The sequence below is a fragment of the Buceros rhinoceros genome, unplaced genomic scaffold, assembly GCF_000710305.1.
Source record: "Buceros rhinoceros silvestris isolate BGI_N320 unplaced genomic scaffold, ASM71030v1 scaffold25871, whole genome shotgun sequence".
Lineage (NCBI taxonomy): Eukaryota > Metazoa > Chordata > Aves > Bucerotiformes > Bucerotidae > Buceros > Buceros rhinoceros.
The window spans coordinates 3,069-8,383 of record NW_010392879.1 but is presented as its reverse complement, the minus strand read 5'-3'; positions in this window follow the sequence as shown (position 1 = coordinate 8,383).

Sequence of the window (5,315 nt, the reverse complement as noted above, 5' to 3'; positions counted from 1 at the left end):
GCACCCGATCCCAGCGTGTCCTTCTCTCCCCATCCTCCCTGGGCAACTGGGATACTCGGTGCTGGCCATCTGGGTGGGGGGAGGCTGGGTGCTGGCTGGGGCTGGGACACGGCTGCCTGAGCTGTGGGGGAGAGCAAGGGCAGCTTTGGTTGGGGTGATGGATTGCAGCAGCCAGCTGGGCTGAGAGCCCCTGCGGCAGAGAGGAGGAGGAGGATGGAGGGGATGGACTTGTGTTTCAGTAATAGAGATGGGAGCCGCTGAAGCAGCAGATTGTACTGTGCATCCTTTGTGTTGGCAGCCAAAACACTCCTCAGCAGCAAGGGATGGGCTACTTGAGAAAGCTGTGACACGTCCTGTGACGCAGAAAGAAACTTTCCTGTGCTCCCCGTGAAAGGAAATTTGAAGCCTGTGGGAGATAAAGTCCTTGGTCTGGGCTGTACCTCCCAGGCAGTGTGGCCTGGCCCCCCATCACAGTGCTCCTTGGGGCAGGATGTTTTTCTAGAAGCTTGTGGGCAGGAGCTGCAGAAGAGCCTGTCGAGGAGGATGTGGGGGCTGCCCAGGGATGCAGCCCTAAAGCAGACGCAGGGGAGAGCTGAGGAAGTGTGCGAAAGGCTGAGCAGGCTGTGGGTGCCCTTCCCCACCTGAGTGGTACCAGGGTGAGTAACACAACTCTTACCTCCCCAGGAGGTTGTCCCCGGCTCATGGATGTGTCTGGCCATGGGGCAGGTCTAACCTGCAGGGTGAGCTTTGGACACGTGTGCATCGCAGGTAGTTTGGGCTTCGAGGGTTCCTCTGGATTGTCTGGGGATGATCCGGAGGACCCTGTGAAGATGCCTTTTGACTTAGGGATTTTGCTTTGCATTTTCATTGTGTGCAGGGGCAGGCGATCTACAGGTGAATTTTCCATAGGGAGGACACAGCGTCCCTGTGCCCGCTGGAGCTGCTGAAGGACGCAGCAGGCCTGGGGCAGAGCTGGAAATGAACCTCTGGCAAGAGATGTTTCCTACTGCTGGTGCAATGAGCTGTCTGGACCAAGAGGGCTGGTGGTCATGTAGGACAGGAGTCCTGTGTCCCCAGTTGTTGAAATCCGAAGTCTGCCTGGTGCTTAGGGGTACAGACTGTGTCAGACCGCGCGGGAGCCGCAGCCGCATCTTGCTGCCATGCTGGCTGAGTGCTAGTTGTTTTTACCGTCTGAGCATCAGGTTATTTTTGGTTTGATCAAGTTTCATTCCCTCCAGATCTTCCTGACTTGCAGAAACTGCTTTGGGAGAGTTTCTCTTCTCTAGGGTGGAGAATTTACACCCCTCATCCAGGCTGTGGGTTCAATAAATCCCTCCCAACAGAAAAATGCAAATTACTCTGTTTTAAGATGCATTGCTAGTGCAGAGCATGTGAAGCTGCGTGCTGCAGCTGGCGTGGAAGGAATCCACCGGGAGCTGGGGACAGGGGTGGACTGTTGCAGAGGGGTCCTGATCCTCTAGATGAGGGGATAGAGAGGACACTGCTGCTTCTTATTTACTAGTGGTTCTCAAGCTGTGGTCTGTGAAAGATGCTTAGGCGCAGCCGATGCGCGGTTAGGCTGTTAGGAAGGGTGAGCATGCACGCGCTGCACCTTTGTTACCTCTTGGCCTAACGGAGGGCGCAGGATGTTGCGTTGTCTCAGGGGAATTGTCTGGGAAATGTAAAATCAGAGCCCGACAGCACAGAAGAGTCCTCTCCCTGGCCTGGACATGGTTGAGCTGAACAAACTCATGAGTGACCAGCTGAAATGTATAGACCTTTCACTTGCTCTCCTGGCTGGGCTCTGGTTCTTTTTCTCGTCCACAGCTTGCAGGCTGGAAGTGCCCTTGAACCCGTGGAGGGAGAGGTGCTGCAGTGCCACCTCTTTAATTCCAGCAGCAGCACTGCTTTGTCAGGTAAAAGGCTGCGTGGCGGAGGGCAGTGCCACCAAAACAACACCTGGCTAAGAATAAAGAGCAGCCCCATCAGGGACCCGGGGTTGCTGCCCTGCAGCAGCTTGCTAAAGCTGGAGGCACCCAACCTCAGGTGCCCGTGGGACCAGGGTCTGGCTCCCCTCTCGCACCTCCCTCGATGGGGGCACAGCTCCGGCTGCTGCAGCATCCTCATGTGTGCGGTCGAGTCTCCCCTTGCCTGTGCTGCAGAGCAAATCTTCTCTCCAGAAGCTGGGAGGAGAGCGGAGGTGCAGGGCGAGATGCTGTGGAGGTGGGGAGAGATGGAGCTATCATTAGCATGGCTCCAGTGAGCTTTCTTGGCACCACGAAACGGTAGCTATCAGAACTGAGTGCGGTATGCTGAACGGCTGAGCGAGGGAATGGATGCTGAAAGCAGCCTGCAAAGAAGAAGCATTTTGGAGGAAAAAACCACTCTGTCACCTGCACGTAGACGCCGACAGCTGTGTCGGGGAGTAGGGATTGCCTGTTTGTGGTGATTGATCTGTGTGCCCCTGGGATGCTCAGAAAATGGATTAAGGAGAAAAGAATTGCGGGAGAAGGAGGGGGTGGAGGTTCCCTGTTGGAAACGCACAGGCTAATAGAAAACATCCTCGGCATTGTCAGCGTGTCAGGATACGTTAATGTAAGTATAACGTTTCCAAATCCTTGGGGTCTTCTCTCTGGATGTCACCGAATTAGCACTAATGCGTTCGTTAGCTCGTTACTCATTAACATTCAGTATTCGTTAGGCTGGCTCTTCCTCTGGAGGTTGGGGATAATGAGACGGGGGGACTGGCTGCGGGGTCGGGCCGGGGGTGTGTTTAGTGGGGGGTTGTGCTCCAGGATGGCCTTTGGTGACTCTTCTGTTGGCACTTGGGTCGGGCCTGCCTTGTCCTGGCTCTTGGCCAGTGGTTTACCACAGATTAGTGGAAATTCTTGATGGGAGAGCAGAGCTAATGGTGATGTGGATAAATTTCCACCAACTCCTGCCCTGAAAGCAACTGCTGGGACAGCTGATGAAGGCAAATGTAGGTCTTCTAGCCTGTGGTCAGAGTTGCAAAACTGCCTCCGTCATCACAGAGCCGTTCATCGGTGTCTTCATCAGTGAGTCATGGAGTGACTCCTTCAACCCCCATCATCTCCCTTTCCTTCTTGTCCTCAGGAGAGATTATCTCAATATGAAGATGTCTATTTTTTCCCCCCTTCTTTTCTCTCTCTCTTTCCCCCCCTCTTTTTTTTTTTTTATCCCATCTTCCCTTCCTCTGCCACTCTGGCTGTGAGGAGGGCAGAGCACGAGGTGTCAGCAGCAGGCTTTTCCCCCCAGGAGGGATCCGGAGGTGCCAGGCTGGTGTGGCCAGCACACTCAGCACCCCAAGTTCTATCAAGACCAGCAAGCCTCAGCTCTTTTGTCCCTGGGAAGGGCTTTGGGGACCCAGGACCAATAGGATGCTGCTGCCCCATCCCTCTCCAGTCTTTTCCCTCAGCTGGCAAGTCTTTGTGGAAGGACTTTGCTTTGCTCCCAGGGGAGTGAGAGTGGCCAAATAGGTACCCAGTGCCTTTATGGGGTGGGTGTGAGGGTCCCCCTGACAGCCTGGCATACCTTGGATGCCATACGTCAGCCCTTGGCTTGGGGCTGTCCTCCCCGTGTCCCAGGAGCTGTGTTGGGAGAGATGAGGGGTGTGGGATGGCCTCAGAGCCGTCCTGAGGCTCAGTGTGCAGAGGGACTGGGCTGGATAGCTGTGATCAGAAGATGCCAGGCTAGAAATACCACAGCAAAGGGTCTTCCTTGGTCTCAGCAGCAGTGCGGTTCTGGTGGGAAACCGCTCGGCATCTGACATTGTGAGTGTGAGTCTGGCGGCAGCAGAAAGGACTGCGGGAACCGTGGTAAAAGATGTTAAAAAGAGGTCAGGCTCTTCGGTTTGTCACATCACTCTGGCTTTGGGGTGGATTTCGTGTGCAGATTGTCTGGGTTTGAGTACCCACAAGTTACAGTGATGACAATTTGGGTCAGCAAACTCCAGACATGATCAATCTTCTAAACTTTTATACCAGCAGCTGCCTTTTGAGCTTCTCACCCCGTGCTCCAGTGTAGCATGAGATACAGCTTCCACCTTCCTCTGGAGAGCTTGTTATCCATTGTCCCAATTCTGAAGTATTTCTGGACTCTGGCTGTTGCGTCTGGCTCTGTGCTGCCTTTCCAGGAACCTTAATTATTCAGTGGAACAAGAGCGAAAACCCGCAACCAAGCCAAACCCCTGCAATCCAGCAGAGCCAACCCCTGCCAAGCCCGGGGCGGCTGAACCACCTCGCAGAAAGGCATTTTGCCTGTGGCCTGCTGGAAGGGTCTTGTTAAACCCTCGACTGCGGGATCGGTCTCTGGTGTCCCAGCAAGGGCCCTTGGCTTTGCCCGGCAGGAGGAGTTACGCTGGGCTCTTGCAGGCGTGACCTGTCTGGGCTCTTGTCTGGGCAGCGCAGGGCAGGGTTCTCCTGCAGCAGGGAAATCCCTCGCGAGGCAGTGGGACCACGCTCGAGGGCACGATGCCAAAATTAGCATCACCTCGTTTCCCGACTCCCCGGAGACCCGTGAACTCTTTAGAACCAAGCGTCAGTGCTCTCCTCTGGGGCAGCCATGGGAAGGCTCAGCGGGGGCGCGGGGCTGCTGCTGCTGGAGCCCTGCGCTCGCTCGGGCTGGGATACCTGCACCTTGTGCCTGCGGGGACTCCTCTGCGGCTCTCTGGGAGGGTGAAGTGACAAATGGAAAAATGTGATTGTGTTTAGCTGAGCCGAGAGGAAACAAAGGCAAATTGGAAGAAAAGACTTTCTGAAGTGAGGGTTTCCAGGGTTTTATGATTGCAGAGTAATTTCATGGGACTCTTGACTCCTCTACTTTAATACCACCGTGCCAAGGCAGAAGTTGTCTCTTCTACCATAGCTTCTCACAGTTGTTTTGTCTTGTTCTTATTCCAGATTTTATTTGTAGTTGCTCTCATCTCACGTTTCCCAGGAAGCAGCATACCCTGAAGGAAAGTCTTGCTTCTGGTTTCTTGTCAAGAGCTGGTGTGTTCTGGCTCAACGTGGGGGCTGCAGCATCTGGGGCAGGGGGGAATGACACAAATACCTGAGGCTCGTGTGGTATTTGGCCTGAAATGGCAGCTGAGGGGTGAGACGTATGGCACAGGGAAAAACAAAAGGCAAAGCATCACTTAATGGCTTTAATTCCCCCAGCCTGGGAAGCATTTAATTCCTTAATCTGGGAACCGGCAAAGAGGGACATTGCCTCATGCTGGGATAAGCCAGGCTGTGGTTTGTAGGTCAAACGCATTTATAGCTAAAGCCACACTGCTCTCATTTTTCTTCCCCTCT